The following is a 17,856-nucleotide window of genomic DNA, read 5'->3' on the forward strand; positions in this document are numbered from 1 at the left end:
GGCCCCAGGCGGGATCATACGGACTTTTGAAACAGAGACCAGGCTTTCCTCCGAGGCGGTGGAAAGCCTGGTGAGGCGAGGTTAAGTCCTTCCCCAGAAGTCCAGTAGAACTAATAGAGCACCGAAGTCCTGACGTAACTCGCTCATCCCGACGATTCCCCTGGTTCGCGGAAGTAATTTATCTATGGAGAATAACATGGGGTGATCTTAATATCGTCTACTATAAGCGTTGTGGTCCAAAAATAAACAAGCTGTCTCAGCGTTATTGTTAGGGAGGTGTCTCTGTATCGTTATATTGTCAGGGAGGTGTCTCTGTATCGTTATATTGTTAGGGAGGTGTCTCTGTATCGTTATATTGTCAGGGAGGTGTCTCTGTATCGGTATATTGTCAGGGAGGTATCTCTGTATCGTTATATTGTCAGGGAGGTGTCTCTGTATCGTTATATTGTTAGGGAGGTGTCTCTGTATCGTTATATTGTTAGGGAGGTGTCTCTGTATCGTTATATTGTCAGGGAGGTGTCTCTGTATCGTTATATTGTTAGGGAGGTGTCTATGTATCGTTATATTGTCAGGGAGGTGTCTCTGTATCGTTATATTGTTAGGGAGGTGTCTCTGTATCGTTATATTGTCAGGGAGGTGTCTCCGTATCGGGATCATACCTATGTTCCCTCAGCCCTATGTTCCCTCAGAAGGAGCATTGGTCCGAGGTGCGCTTGGGGTCGGGAGAGGGTGGGTGGTTAGGTTTAGGTGTCTGCCCCGGGGGAGGTTAGGGTTAGGGTGAGGGTTTGAGGTAGGTTGTCGATCGGACCGTCGGCATATTGACGCGGACCCGAGGGAACATAGGGCTGAGGGAACATAGGTACGGTCCCTCTGTATCGTTATATTGTCAGGGAGGTGTCTCTGTATAGTTTGCAACAGTCAGTCACTCATATATGATACAGTCTGCTTCTAGCGAAAATCTAACTAATTCAGCAGCAGTAACATTAGCGTTTTCTCTCAGTCAGTTGATTCTTCATATCCATATGAGTGAAGCGGCCGGGGTGACATGTTTATTTTTCAAACACAGTTGTTATATGAGGCGATCTAAAATCGCCTTAATGGGGATTTCAATGCAACTAAACAAATCCATGAACCTGGGGACTGACGCCCTCTACTGAAAGTGACGTCAGACTTCGGTGCTCTATTGGGACCACCAGTCCAGAGTTAGTGAAGACTGTAAAGGCTGCAGTTCAAAAGGAACTAAATAATGTGAATTGTGGAGAAAACTAAATTAACTTGTGTGCAAGTTGGTAACTTTGGCAACGGCAAGATTTTCGAACTAGCGAACAAATTAATTTGTATAGGATTTATTGTTATTATGATATTGATTCATTCTTTATTATGATATTAAATAATGTGAATTGTGGGAAAAAGTACATTTACTTGTGTGCAAGTTGCACGTTACAACGGTAACTTAGTTGCAACTCCAGGATTTTCGAACTAGCGAACAAATATTTTTGAAACATTGTATCACAAATGTGGCACGGGGGTCCCTGGGACAACGGGGGGGGGGGTCCAAATACATACATCATTTGGGGGTCCTTGAAATGAAAATGTGTTTCAATGTTTCAGAGTTTTAAACAGCATTAGGAAGGAATGAAAAATATTATACAAGAAATATAAGCCCAAAGCCACTTACTAACACAGCCACATTTTCTGAAAAACCTTGTGTTTCTATATCAGTGGTTCTCAATATTTCACCCCAGAAATGATATGTAATATGCCACCGACCCCCATCTGAAAATGTGTTGTTCCAGAGACCCCCCCCAGAAGCAAAGATTTGAGTTAAAAACGTTCACTCTGAAAGAATATATATTCAAAGATTTGAGGCACATTTTAACGATTAAAAAAAAATAGCAAACCTACAAGCTCGTAGCGCGGCACCTCTCCCAGACTGTCCTCCAATAGGATGCTGTATTGAACCCACCTCTCCCACACTGTCCTCCAATAGGATGCTGTATTGAACTGCTCCGAACGCCACCGACACCCCAGCGGCCGCTGCTGCCGATAGGACCTGGTCAGAGACACATACAGCGGTTTAACGTTTGGCTGCTTCTGATTGGACCTGGTCAGAGACACATACAGCGGTTTAACGTTTGGCTGCTTCTGATTGGACCTGGTCAGAGACACATACAGCGTTTTAACGTTTGGCTGCCTCTGATTGGACCTGGTCAGAGACACATACAGCGGTTTAACGTTTGGCTGCTTCTGATTGGACCTGGTCAGAGACACATACAGCGGTTTAACGTTTGGCTGCTTCTGATTGGACCTGGTCAGAGACACATACAGCGTTTTAACGTTTGGCTGCTTCTGATTGGACCTGGTCAGAGACACATACAGCGTTTTAACGTTTGGCTGCTTCTGATTGGACCTGGTCAGAGACACATACAGCGTTTTAACGTTTGGCTGCCTCTGATTGGACCTGGTCAGAGACACATACAGCGTTCATGTTTGGTTACAAAACTCGCCCGAACACTTTTATTAATAATGTGCATTCCTCCATCATCCATCACACCTATTTTACACATTTGCAAAAAACGTAGTCAACATACGTTGACTACTGTTCTTCACTGAGGAAAACTGAATCAAAACTAAGCTCACATATGTATAGTTTATATGTATAGTTTCATTATATAGATATTCCACTGTTACGTTCTTAGCTTACGCATGTTTCATGGTAAATGCTTTTTATGTGATGTATTCCCATGCTTTTTTGTTCTTGCTTAACCTAAGTCTGTGTCTCATAGGAGGGCTGTGGACAGGTCAGAAACCCAGTCCACCAGTGACCCGTCTGGACCTCTGCTCACCTCAGGGATCCACCTGCATGCTAACAGACACACACAGACCAAACAGATCAGCTGTTAAAGTAATAGTAGTATAGTAGTAGACCACAGCTGACTTTTAGCCTCTCTTTGGGAGAAATGACAGTAAATCAAGTCACTTTGTGTTGGCTTACGGCTCTGCTGGCAGCTAAATAAAACACTAAGGGTTGCCCACCTGCCCCTGGCAGCTAAATAAAACACTAAGGGTTGCCCACCTGCCCCTGGCAGCTAAATAAAACACTAAGGGTTGCCCACCTGCCCCTGGCAGCTAAATAAAACACTAAGGGTTGCCCACCTGCCCCTGGCAGCTAAATAAAACACTAAGGGTTGCCCACCTGCCCCTGGCAGCTAAATAAAACACTAAGGGGTGCCCACCTGCCCCTGGCAGCTAAATAAAACACTAATGGTTTCCCACCTGTACTGGCAGCTAAATAAAACACTAAGGGGTGCCCACCTGCCCCTGGCAGCTAAATAAAACACTAAGGGTTTCCCACCTGTACTGGCAGCTAAATAAAACACTAAGGGTTGCCCACCTGCCCCATGGTGCTAAATAAAACACTAAGGGTTGCCCACCTGCCCCATGGTGCTAAATAAAACACTAAGGGTCGCTCACCTGCCCCTGGCAGGTAAATGAAACGCTAAGGGTTACCCACCTGCCCCTGGCAGTAAAATAGAACAGTAAGGGTTGCCCACCTGCCCCTGGCAGCTAAATAAAACACTAAGGGTTGCCCACCTGCCCCTGGCAGCTAAATAAAACACTAAGGGTTGCACACCTGCCCCTGGCAGCTAAATAAAACACTAAGGGTTTCCCACCTGCCTCTGGCAGCTAAATAAAACACTAAGGGTTGCACACCTGCCCCTGGCAGCTAAATAAAACACTAAGGGTTTCCCACCTGCCTCTGGCAGCTAAATAAAACACTAAGGGTTTCCCACCTGCCTCTGGCAGCTAGACTGTACCTGGTTGTCACATATATGTCACTATCACTATAAATAGAATAATTATAACTAAAAAACATGGCATGGCATGGACTTATCCTCAGTGATAATGCTTTATCAGTGCATCGTCCACACAGTAACAGTCTTTGCATTGAGTTGTGCTTTCAAGTTAAATGTACCCATTCTGCAAACTGTTAATAGATATTTCAATCAATCAAGGCTCTTTGAGCACCAGAATCAAGCTCTACCATAGTTTTCTAAAATGCCACTTTCTTTATTTTTTTGAATGACTGATTAAAGAAGTATTTAACAGTTTGCAGAATTACAGTACATTTCAAGCACAACTCAGTACAAAAACTGTGAGTGGACGACACCATAAAGCATTACACTTGTTTACAACAGGGTCCACCATGTTCAATTCATCAAAACATTTAGAGACGTACAAATAGACACTTCTATATAGTCAAAAACAGGAAATCATCATAAAGGAGGTAAAAAGGGGTAAAACGGGGTGGGGGGGATTCAGTCTGTAGCTGCTCTTTGAGAGCAGTTTTCAGGCCAACACAGATCACCAATCAAATGGCCACTGCAGGTAAGGTCTTTGAAAGTAGGGAAATTGTCTTGTATTATTATGTATTATTGTCCTTACATAAATAGCTATATTTAAATGTCATTGTCACAATTATCCTTGCATACATGGCTGTAAGTAAATGCCATGGTCACATACAGACAGTACAACAGCACTCTGTTGAATGTGCTCGGGAAGACAGCTGTGATTATCCCATCCCAGGTTAACAACTTTTAACATTTCAATTTTACATAAACATAAGTTTCTTCTTCTTTTACATACAGTATTCATATCATTCAGACATCGCATGCACCTACTGTCTTACTTGTGAGGAAGACAGGTTCATTTTCAGTGTTGTGTTCACATGATGTTTGATGTTGGGTCGACATTTTCGGAATTCTGAAAAAAGTAGAAAAACACGTACCGGTATTCATTATTATTACTAGTCCATACCATATACATACATACCATGCACACTCATAGTATTTGCAGACTTTGGGTTATGCGCTGTGTACACATGCATTGCATTTGTATTGCTGAACATCCCTAAACAAAGTAATAGTACCACCAACTATTAGCAGCATTCAGGTGAATGATTTATTACTTTTTTGAGGCAGGTCTGATAAGAGCGCCCCTCACTTCACACGGGTGTGATTATTTTGCAGAACAATTGGATTTGATCAAAATCCTTCAAAATGTTGGAACTACAAGCCTACAACAAGCTTACAATGTGCCAAATTGTATAAGCTTGTAGATCGTCTAGTTTCAAATAGCTGATGATGCTGATAAAATGGGGCTTTTAAGTGGTTTTTAAGTGGTTAAGCACATGGCCAGTGGCACACAAATAAACACAGAATAGAGATGACACACAGCAGGCCTATAACACTTACCATGTGGCATATCCATGGCCTCTGCAAACACCCGTTCCATCTCTGGGGTCCATCTCTGCCGCCTTGCCTGCCCAGCCATGATGTTCTGTTTGCAACCGAAAAATTTGCGGTTATTTTTAAGCTGTTTTTGTATTAGCATATTATGCATATGACATATTCGAATTGTCACAATGCAGGAGGCAGCAGCACTACCCATTAATTAAAAACAAGTGCTTCCAAACAGAAAGTAGCTCAACGCCACTTACAAAACGTCTACGGTGTATTTTTATGAAACAAATGCTTTGCAGATTGAGAGGCTATAATTCAAGCTTGCCCTACAGCTGCAACGTTGGGGAGTTTAGCATTGTTTAATACAAGCAGATTGTAAATTCAATGTTGAGATGAGCTCGGAGCTACAGAATGAGGGTAGGGACCGAGGAAACATATTGGGGCTATGCCTGGACATTTAGCATGTAAAGCGTGTTGGCTTACTGTTAGCCCCATATGTGCCCTCTCCCTACGCTCATTCTGTAGCTCCGAGATGAGCTCGGAGCTACAGAATGAGCGTAGGGAGAGGGCACATAGCTCCGGAGAGTCCCAACGTGGGTAGCCTATACTGTAGCCTAATCTACAGCAGGCCGATGTCTTTCTGGAGTTACGGTATGTGCAATCTAATAAACCTGACGTGTCGCTCGAATGCCAAATGTACCGTGCCAGGCTGCCAGCGCAAGTGGGAACTGCATCGGAGATATAGGTATAGGCTACCCAGCCAGCCCACCACCACCAGTGCCAGGCTGCCAGCCACATGAGGCTATATACGGTTTTGGCTGCACTTCATATAATGACAGTTGACACCCCAGCCACTGCAGCGAATATCGAACGTGCATGGTCAGTTGGTCACGGACGGACTACAGTGATAGAGAGAGACAGACAGACAGGACAGGATCAGAGCACCTATGCAAAACAGCAGCGTGTGTGTGCCTAGCGAGAGGAGAAACAGACAGCTTTATTTAATTCATGCAGGTTTATTTATTTAAGATACAACAAGTTGCGTGTGCGTGCGTGTGTGTGTGTGTGTGTGTGTGTGTGTGTCTGCACCCATAATGTTTATGTCCTTGTATGCATTTTTCCTTTTAAAGTGTGGACCAAATAAAATAATTAAAATGTGTGTGTGTGTGTGTGTGTGTGTGTGTGTGAGGTCAGTATCTCTTGTCCTGCAAGAAACACAGACAGACAGAAATTATTATAAAGAGGTGTCCAATATTAAAGTCTTTTTCCCCCTGCTGTCATTTTAACATCTGACTTCTGTGTTGCTTGATTCAATATTTAGATATTTGATATTAACTTTACCTTCCTATATAAACCAATTGTAACTTCACACACGTCTCTGCTTCTGGTGACTGATATTGTCCTTCTAATGAATGTTAGACTGGTTGAAAACACACGTCTCTGCTTCTGGTGGCTGATATTGTCCTTCTAATGAACGTTAGACTGGTTGAAAACACATGTCTCTGCTTCTGGTGGCTGATATTGTCCTTCTAATGAATGTTAGACTGGTTGAAAACACACGTCTCTGCTTCTGGAGACTGATATTGTCCTTCTAATGAATGTTAGACTGGTTGAAAACACACGTCTCTGCTTCTGGTGACTGATATTGTCCTTCTAATGAATGTTAGACTGGTTGAAAACACACGTCTCTGCTTCTGGAGACTGATATTGTCCTTCTAATGAATGTTAGGTCGCATTCTCACCAGAGAGCTTTGCTGCGATTAAAACGAATCCTGCTGCGCATTTTCAGAAAGTGCGCTTCGTTTGGCAGGTGTGAAGGCTCTTTCGAATCCTAATGCGCAGCAAAGAACCGCATTTTACTCCGAGCAAAAACGGGGGTTTCGCTTCGCTTCCAAGCGCACTTGACTACGATTCGGTGCAGGTGTGAATGCAATCCGCAGCAAATAAAGGAAATGAAGCAAACAATGTGGCGGGTGAGGAGCTGAACACAGTTGGAGACGGAGAAGGCATATTTTACGCAGCACAAAGATGTCCCGTTACCGTGGATAGACGTGGTCGAATGAGGAGAGTGGAGACTGAAGCCCTGATCGAAATGAGGACGAGTACATTAATCAATTGCTTAAGAAAACACAAACACTGCAGTGCAGTGTAATAGTATTATAGCCTACAGAATATTCTGTCTGTCTGTGCGTGCCGTAAACATGGAGTGCTGTCACTGTGTGGGGACTAGTGGGGAGTAGGAACTTTCATCTCGATAAACTTGTAAACATTTTGCGCTGCTGTCTGTTATATCAGTGCACTCAGCGCTGTGCCTCCATGCCCAAAAGAACAGTGCGTGGCTGCGTGCTATATAGTGAGAGAGCGAGAGAGAGGGGGGGGGGGGGGGGGGGGGCAGTCCCAGACGGCACGACACATATGCACGTTATGAGTATAATTTTATCACCATAGATTTATCATTTCACTGTGTAGGCTAGTTTATGAATGGAACACATTGATAAAGGTCCCCCCTGCTGCGTTTCCAATTGCTGCGGATCATGACAGTGTGAAGGCAAACCGTAGCCAATTAAATATCCCATAATCCCATTTCTCCGCCCATACGCATTCGAGTCTACCGAAGTATTAGGTGAGAATGCGACCTTAGACTGGTTGAAAACACACGTCTCTGCTTCTGGTGACTGATATTGTCCTTCTAATGAATGTTAGACTGGTTGAAAACACACGTCTCTGCTTCTGGTGACTGATATTGTCCTTCTAATGAATGTTAGACTGGTTGAAAACACACGTCTCTCTCTCGATTTAGGTGGCAGAATAAGAGCAGTCAAAATGGTAATTTTGCCCAGACTATTATGCCTTTTTTTGTCACTGCCAGTAGAAATACCTTTAAAACAATTCAGGAAATGGAATAAACATATCTCACGTTTTATTTGGGATAAAAAAAAAGGCCAAGGGTGAAATTTTCTACCCTACAACTGCTCCGAGAGAGAGGAGGCATGTCTCTCCCATCTTTAAGGGACTATTATCTAGCAGCTCAGCTAAGACCCTTGGTATATTGGTGTAACCGACCCTACATTGCAAAATGGAAAAGCATAGAGTTATCCCTGATGGATGTACCAATACAGTCACTATTAGGTTGCACTGACAGAGAGAAAGGAATGTTTCAGACAAGGAGTCAGTGGGTAAATTTATCGTTCAAAATATGGCTGGAAGTTGTTAAACGCTTCCAGCTTCAGAGGGAGGCAAAACTTTTAAGTTGGCCAGCATATGACCCTGACTTCATACCAGCAGTATTAGACAATAGGTATAAACAATGGCACCACAATGGCATCACTTCTATATGTACTATGATTAAAAATGGAAATATTGACAGTTTTGAAAACCTAAAGCAGAAATATGGGTTGGCTAACCAGGACTTCTTCAGATACTTACAAGTAAGGGATTGTTTTAGTAAAAAGGTAAAAGGGTCTACTCCAGGTATTAAACAGGGGTCTTGTGAGTAAACTATATAATGGACTTATGTCGTTGAAAAAGGACTCTACGATATATGTGAAAGAGCGATGGGAAAAAGAGTTGGGAATTGATATAAGTGAATAAGTATGGATGAATATATAAGAAAAGCAATCAACGACCACTAATTCCTTGACTTGGAGAGACTTTTGTTGGAAAAACCAGATTCGCTTCTTTATTACTCCAAAACAGAAGTCCAAACAGACTGGCAACCATATGGACTGTTGGAGAGAATGTGGAGATACAGTGGTTGATCATGCACATGTCTTTTGGTCTTGTCCTGTAATTCAGCCATTTTGGAAGGAAGTGACCACACTTATCTCAAACATTATGGGTTTTAGAATAGATGATTCATTCACATCTTTGTACCTAGGATAACTCCCAGATGGGCTAAACCGGGATGACTCCTACTTACCGGTACTTAAGATTCTACTTGTAGCAAGTAAAAAATCTATTACAAGAAACTGGTTACAAAAGAACTGTCCTACTGCCGACCTTTTTATCAACATTGTGAAACAACTGCATCACCTAGAACAGATGACCTATTCGTTAAGACTGCAAAAAGAGCTGGGTGAAAGAAGATGGGAGAAATGGACAGAGTACTTAGCTGGGGGTGGATGTGGAGTGAATATGGGTGGTGTCTTTCCGGTTGTCATTTAATGTAAGGAACCCAAAAATCTATAATATGTATTATATTGCTGCTGCTGTACATTGTAATATATTGCTGCTGTTGTACATCCCATGACCTCTTGTTTTTTTTTGTAGTTTGTTTTTATTTACTGTTGATGTTTCTGTCCTATTGTATGTCTTGTATTGTTTGTCTTTTTTGTTTGTCTTGCATATTAAAAAATCCTAAAATAAAGAGTAAAAAAAAAAAAAAGTAAAAGTATAATCACGTTAACCCACACCCTCGAATGTAATATTGCAATTCTACCACAGACTGACAGTCACCCTTAAAACAAAGAAAATCACCTTCTCCTTCAGGCCTTCCACCTCTGCCTGGAGGCTCTCAGCTCGCTCCTCGGCCATCTCTTCCACCTCTGCCTCTGCCTCGTCCAGCGTGGCGTCCGCTGTGTCCACCATCTCATGTAGGGTTATCTAGGGTTAGGGTCATCTGGGGTTAGGGTTATCTGGGCTATGTTGTTCCAGGTACCCCCCATCTGAAACTATACATGTTGTTCCAGGTACCCCCCATCTGAAACTATACATGTTGTTCCAGGTACCCCCCATCTGAAACTATACATGTTTAGGGACCCCCAGAAGCAAAGATTTGAGTTAAAAACGTGAACTGACAGCCCTATCGGCTATTTTACCGTTTGTGAGGACGCACACATGAGCGCGTTATTACGTGGCGGAGCAAATTGTTATTTATAATGTGTGTGAAATACCGTGATAATACAGTAGCTAGACTGGATCCATTGGAACACACATTCTTTTATGTCTTAAAAGTAATACTTTTAGACAAGGTTCATGTCTGACAGTGACAATATTCAGGTTAAAGGACCACCCCCCCTGCAAACTGGGCAAAGCCAAACGTACCTCAACTGCGGCCTGAAGTCTTCGCGCCTTCGTGCGAACGACCTGCAAGTGATTTGTTATCTTCATTACCAGAAAAGGAAAAAGGAAAAAAACAATTAAACCAAAGAGTACAAAGTGGATTACACATCAGGGTTGAAAACACTTGAAGGGAGATAAGCCCTACTATAGAAGCATCTCAAGCCACACATCAACCTTACAGCCAACAAAGCATTACACTGTCTGTTGTTGTCACTTAAGTGAACTGATTAAGGAGGATGCAGGCCCCTTTAGCACACATTAACAGAGCGCAGATGTGATCTGCTGTGTACTGAATGAAAATTGGCCAGTCTAGTATTCTTTGGGGGGGATCTGGATATAAGGCATTTCACTGGCCAAGTTTGCCTTGAACATTCATATAGTCCGAAAACATTTCATGTTCCTCATAAGATGAAATATTCATCAGTGCAGATTGTAGAATGGTAGTGTGTGTTCGTAGGTGTGTGTGTGTTCCTTCTGCCCTACATGACTGGATATTGCATTGTGTATTTGCATTTCTTTGGTGGAGTGGATTCATTTTCTGTAGTGGTTTTAATCAAGCAAATCACCCCCATGTCGTAAAGAAGCTTGCGTGTGTGTGTGTGTGTGTGTGTGTGTGTGTGTGTGTGTGTGTGTGTGTGTGTGTGTGTGTGTGTGTGTGTGTGTGTGTGTGTGTGTGTGAGTGTGTGTGCAGCTGGGCGCACGCGTGTGTGTGCGTGCGTGCTTGCGTGTGTGTAAAGTGGGTAATTGGCAAATATCAGTGCAGATCACCAATCAAATGGCCACTGCAGGTAAGGTCTTTGAAAGTAGGGAAATTTTCTTGTTATTATTATTATTATTATTATTATTATTAAGTTTATTATTCACCTGGGGCCTATTTCACGAATCTTGGATTAACTAATCCAGGATATAGGCCAAAGCGAGGCTTTTTAAATACTGATCTTTACAGCCTGGTTTATTCCGTTCCACTAAAGCCAAGCGAGGCTCAGAATTGGCGGATTTGGCGAGCCGGGCTCAGCAAGCCTCGCTTACAAGCGCGTGCACGCATTCCTTGAAAAGCCATGATGCCGATCATAGATTTCTTGAGCGAGACCAATCATGAGCGAGGCGAGCAAATATGCAGGGAGAGCTGCGGCTTTCACCGATGAGGAGCAAGAAAATCTTATGATATACTACGAGGAATGATGAGTGAATGATTTATTACTTTTTTGAGGCAGGTCTGATAAGAGCGCCCCTCACTTCACACGGGTGTGATTATTTTGCAGAACAATTGGATTTGATCAAAATCCTTCAAAATGTTGGAACTACAAGCCTACAACAAGCTTACAATGTGCCAAATTGTATAAGCTTGTAGATCGGCTAGTTTCAAATAGCTGATGATGCTGATAAAATGGGGCTTTTAAGTGGTTTTTAAGTGGTTAAGCACATGGCCAGTGGCACACAAATAAACACAGAATAGAGATGACACACAGCAGGCCTATAACACTTACCATGGGTCATATCCATGGCCTCCTCAAATACGCGCTCCATCTCTTCGGTCCAGAACAGGCGTTTTGCCCTCCCAGCCATGATGTTCTGTTGAGTATCAAACAAAGTCACATCCTGTGTGTTCAATACTGGTACCTTATTATATACCTTTATTTAAGGATATTCACCTCACCTGAGGAGGAAAAGACAGGGTTCAATAATGACCTTTATTTAAGGATATTCATCTTCACAGTTTGACTCCATAAAACACTTTACCCACATTTTAACCCGTTCTGACCTGAGATCAGATTCTAAAAATGTCTTCTTCTACATCCTGACACCAAAATGGGTTCCCGCCCAAAATGGGTTAATCAAATATTCTACGCTGGCGAGATTGTTTTATTACCTTTGCAGCATAACGCGGAAAGAATTTGCGCTTTAGATATGTGAAAAAACGCTAGTAAACACTAAACACTGCCCGCATCGGTTATTGAGCCGATAAAAAAAAGCCACTTCCTTGATCCGGGTCACAGACAAAGAGCAAAGCCCTAGCAGCAGCCCAGATGATGACTTGATTTCCAGGTTTCGTCGTCATAACGCGACGGCCTCGTCATCAGGTCCCGGAAAAATCTGCCGTTTCTTTTTAATTATTTTAAAACGGCTAATTAAACGCATTAAACACATGTGTGGCCCTCAGGTTAATATCGGAGTTTAATTACTTCAGTCTAAATTAGTAGCTTAATGAATAGCATAAAATTGTTATTGACCTTTTTTATGTCCGATGTATGTGTATTTAGTTCTTAAAGTTAACATAACTATAATTGAAGGCATTTGAAATTAAATTAAAATGTAACTTTTCAGGATTGCAATTTAAAAAAATCGCCAAAGAAATATTCAGGATTTAAATTCAAATATAGCACAAATAAAATAACTGATCTACAAGGTTGTAGATCTGCTATTTTTGCTATGAAAGTAATATGCAATGTGGCCCTCTGGAGTGAGTGTGGAACTATAGTGGCCCTCTGGAGTGAGTGTGGAACTATAGTGGCCCTCTGGAGTGAGTGTGGAACTATAGTGGCCCTCTGGAGTGAGTTTGGAACTATAGTGGCCCTCTGGAGTGAGTGTGGAACTATAGTGGCCTTCTCCATCGTCAAAGTTGCCCACCTCTGATATGGTATGTGAAGAGTCTGCCTGTGCTATTAACTCATTTTGGATTAAAACATAAATTAAATGCTGTTTTTCAAATCTGGTCACATAATTATCTGAGCAGGTCAAAGGTCACAACAGAGGCATGAGACGAGAAGAGAGCATTGGAAATTATTTCTGGAAGAGATGCCATTCGATAAAAGACAATACAATGTCCATCGTAGATAACATTCTTTTGAACGATACTTTGACAAACCACAACAGAAAGATGGAAGGAAGTGAAATGTCAACCAGTTAATTTAGGGCTGAGAACAGATTCTATAAATGTTCTTCTACATCCTGACAGTTTTCATTCTGACCTGAGAACAGGTTCTATAAATGTTCTTCTACATCCTGACAGTTTTCATTCTGACCTGAGATCAGATTCTATAAATGTTCTACATCCTGACAGTTTTCTGAAAAAGCTATGTTTCTATGTCAGTCGTTCTTTGATTTTTCAAAAATAGCAGATCTACAAAGCTCATAGCGCGTCACCGAGTGGCGCGCTATGAGCTTGTAGATCTGCTATTTTTCAATAGCTGAAGTATAACATAATGCTTCGTTAAAACACCAAAAGGGGTTCCCGTCTAGAATGGGTTAATTTAGCGTCAAACATTTTGCAGGTGTGGAGGATGCACGTGTTCCATTCAGTGTTGTTTTCGGCGACTAAAACTAAGACGAAAAATGTTTCTCGACTACCTTTTTTCACTGAGGAAAGCCAAATGGAAACTAAATTAAAGCTAAGCTATGATGACTAAAACTAAGACTAAATGTTTGACAATTGCGTCAACAGATGAAAACTAGACTAAAATGAAAGGAAGGGACTAGTGGACAAGGGATCCAGTGTAAGTCATTTTAGACTTGGTTGCATGCTGAAAATAGCAGATCTACAAACTCACAACGCATCAGCAGTCATTACAACGGCGTCAAGGCACGCCAAAATACATTTTAGTTGACTAAATCAACTGTAGATTTAGTCGACTAAATTCTTATGACATTTAGTCAACTAAAACTAGACAATAAAACATTCCAGGTAAAATGTGACTAATGACTAAAACCAAAATCAAAATGTGCTGCTGGTTCCATTCAACTAAGCACTCAGGCTGTTTTCTCTTCATGTGATACACAGTCATAGATCACCACCTTGTGGCCTTTTTGAGTATTGCAACCTGCAGCTACCAACCTGACTTGTGCCAACTCTCACACAAAGCCATTCATTCATTGCACTACAGATTATAGATGTGAGAACGGTTTTGTATTCTTAAAATATGTGACCGCATCTGACCGAGGCTAAGTCATTGACATTTATTTTTATTTTTCGTTTTTTAATTAATGTCATGTGATAGCTTCAAATTGACATTATTGGTGGTTCAGTTTGACCCACCAGTTTAGGAGATTTGGCTTATAGAGTAATATAATGTCTAGCAGAGAAACAGCGAGTTGAGAAAACAGGCTTGAAAGGTTCACTTCTGTGGTTTACACCTAGCTACATGTTTAAGCATTTATTTCATATTTACATGTCTTCTGTGGTCTCTAACATTACACCTAGCTACATGTTTAAGCATTTATTTCATATTTACATGTCTTCTGTGGTCTCTAACATTACACCTAGCTACACGTTTAAGCATTTATTTCATATTTACATGTCTTCTGTGGTCTCTAACATTACACCTAGCTACACGTTTAAGCATTTATTTCATATTTACATGTCTTCTGTGGTCTCTAACATTACACCTAGCTACATGTTTAAGCATTTATTTCATATTTATAACATGTCTTCTGTGGTCTCTAACATTACACCTATAGCTACATGTTTAAGCATTTATTTCATATTTACATGTCTTCTGTGGTCTCTAACATTACACCTAGCTACATGTTTAAGCATTTATTTCATATTTACATGTCTTCTGTGGTCTCTAACATTACACCTATAGCTACATGTTTAAGCATTTATTTCATATTTACATGTCTTCTGTGGTCTCTAACATTACACCTAGCTACATGTTTAAGCATTTATTTCATATTTACATTTCAATTTCAGCTCTAACATTTATTCCAGACATGCTCTAGTATGTGAAGAGTCTGCCTGTGCTATTAACTCATTTTGGATTAAAAAATAAAAAAATAAATCAGTGTTTCTTCTCTCCTGTTAAGTCTTCCCGATATGACTGTCTCTGTATCATAAAGAGTCACATATTTGTCAAGTGCAATAGGCTATGTTTATTCGGTGTGATTTTTAAAACCATAAACTAGTAGCCAAAATGTGATTTTTATATGAAACTGAATCAAGTGTTGTTATCAGTATTTTAACCCATTTTGGGCGGGACCCCCTTTTGGTGTTTTAGCATTACGTTATACTTTAGCTATTGAAAAATAGCAGATCTACAAGCTCATAGCACGGCACCGAGTGCCGCACTATAAACTTGTAGGTCTACTATTTTTGAAAAATCGTGAAAATGTGCCTCAAATCATTGAATATATATTCTTTGAGTGAAAGTTTTTAACTCAAATCTTTGCTTCTGGGGGGGTTCCTGGAACAACATGTTTTCAGATGGGGGTCGGCGACCAATTACAGATAATGTCCTTGACATGAAATATTGAGCACCACTGATATAGAAACATGAGGTATTTCAGAAAACTGTTTTTTAGAATCGGTCTCAGGTCTAAATGGGTTAAACATTATAAACCTACTAGTCTAGTCCTTCCCCAGAAGTCCAGTAGAACTAATAGAGCACCGAAGTCCTGACGTAACTCGCTCATCCCGACGATTCCCCTGGTTCGCGGAAGTAATTTATCTATGGAGAATAACATGGGGTGATCTTAATATCGTCTACTATAAGCGTTGTGGTCCAAAAATAAACAAGCTGTCTCAGCGTTATTGTTAGGGAGGTGTCTCTGTATCGTTATATTGTCAGGGAGGTGTCTCTGTATCGTTATATTGTTAGGGATGTGTCTCTGTATCGTTATATTGTTAGGGAGGTGTCTCTGTATCGTTATATTGTTAGGGAGGTGTCTCTGTATCGTTATATTGTTAGGGAGGTGTCTCTGTATCGTTATATTGTTAGGGAGGTGTCTCTGTATCGTTATATTGTTAGGGAGGTGTCTCTGTATCGTTATATTGTTAGGGAGGTGTCTATGTATCGTTATATTGTTAGGGAGGTGTCTCTGTATCGTTATATTGTTAGGGAGGTGTCTATGTATCGTTATATTGTTAGGGAGGTGTCTCTGTATCGTTATATTGTCAGGGAGGTGTCTCCGTATCGGGGTCATACCTATGTTCCCTCAGCCCTATGTTCCCTCAGAAGGAGCATTGGTCCGAGGTGCGCTGGGGGTCGGGAGGGGGTGGGTGGTTAGGTTTAGGTGTCTGCCCCGGGGGAGGTTAGGGTGAGGGTTTGAGGTAGGTTGTCGATCGGACCGTCGGCATATTGACGCGGACCCGATGGAACATAGGTACGGTCCCTCTGTATCGTTATATTGTCAGGGAGGTGTCTCTGTATAGTTTGCAACAGTCAGTCACTCATATATGATACAGTCTGCTTCTAGCGAAAATCTAACTAATTCAGCAGCAGTAACATTAGCGTTTTCTCTCAGTCAGTTGATTCTTCATATCCATATGAGTGAAGCGGCCGGGGTGACATGTTTATTTTTCAAACACAGTTGTTATATGAGGCGATCTAAAATCGCCTTAATGGGGATTTCAATGCAACTAAACAAATCCATGAACCTGGGGACTGACGCCCTCTACTGAAAGTGACGTCAGACTTCGGTGCTCTATTGGGACCACCAGTCCAGAGTTAGTGAAGACTGTAAAGGCTGCAGTTCAAAAGGAACTAAATAATGTGAATTGTGGAGAAAACTAAATTAACTTGTGTGCAAGTTGGTAACTTTGGCAACGGCAAGATTTTCGAACTAGCGAACAAATTAATTTGTATAGGATTTATTGTTATTATGATATTGATTCATTCTTTATGATGATATTAAATAATATGAATTGCGGGAAAAAGTACATTTACTTGTGTGCAAGTTGCCAATACAACGGTAACTTAGTTGCAACTCCAAGATTTTCGAACTAGCGAACAAATGTAGAATATTTTTGAAACATTGTATCACAAATGTGGCACGGGGGTCCCTGGGACAACGGGGGGGGGGGGGGGGGGTCCAAATACATACATCATTTGGGGGTCCTTGAAATGAAAATGTGTTTCAATGTTTCAGAGTTTTAAACAGCATTAGGAAGGAATGAAAAATATTATACAAGAAATATAAGCCCAAAGCCACTTACTAACACAGCCACATTTTCTGAAAAACCTTGTGTTTCTATATCAGTGGTTCTCAATATTTCACCCCAGAAATGATATGTAATATGCCACCGACACCCATCTGAAAATGTGTTGTTCCAGAGACCCCCCCCAGAAGCAAAGATTTTAGTTAAAAACGTTCACTCTGAAAGAATATATATTCAAAGATTTGAGGCACATTTTAACGATTAAAAACAAATAGCAAACCTACAAGCTCGTAGCGCGGCACCTCTCCCACACTGTCCTCCAATAGGATGCTGTATTGAACCCACCTCTCCAGCACTGTCCTCCAATAGGATGCTGTATTGAACTGCTCCGAACGCCACCGACACCCCAGCGGCCGCTGCTGCCGATAGGACCTGGTCAGAGACACATACAGCGTTTTAACGTTTGGCTGCCTCTGATTGGACCTGTTCAGAGACACATACAGCGGTTTAACGTTTGGCTGCTTCTGATTGGACCTGGTCAGAGACACATACAGCGGTTTAACGTTTGGCTGCTTCTGATTGGACCTGGTCAGAGACACATACAGCGGTTTAACGTTTGGCTGCTTCTGATTGGACCTGGTCAGAGACACATACAGCGGTTTAACGTTTGGCTGCTTC

The 17,856-nt window shown here is 41.6% G+C and overlaps 1 long non-coding RNA gene across 1 annotated transcript; it reads right to left on the minus strand.

Moving 5' to 3' along the window:
- Positions 1 to 9,718: 9,718 nt before the first annotated feature.
- On the minus strand, positions 9,719 to 17,612 carry LOC308335004. The gene is made up of 4 exons (XR_013965953.1): positions 17,524 to 17,612; positions 11,792 to 11,876; positions 10,287 to 10,346; positions 9,719 to 9,845 (listed from the first exon to the last, which is right to left on the minus strand). It is a non-coding gene; the product is annotated as an uncharacterized lncRNA (long non-coding RNA).
- Positions 17,613 to 17,856: the final 244 nt, after the last annotated feature.

The sequence above is a fragment of the Protomyctophum bolini genome (genome assembly GCF_963924005.1).
Source record: "Protomyctophum bolini genome assembly, chromosome: 20".
Classification (NCBI taxonomy): domain Eukaryota; kingdom Metazoa; phylum Chordata; class Actinopteri; order Myctophiformes; family Myctophidae; genus Protomyctophum; species Protomyctophum bolini.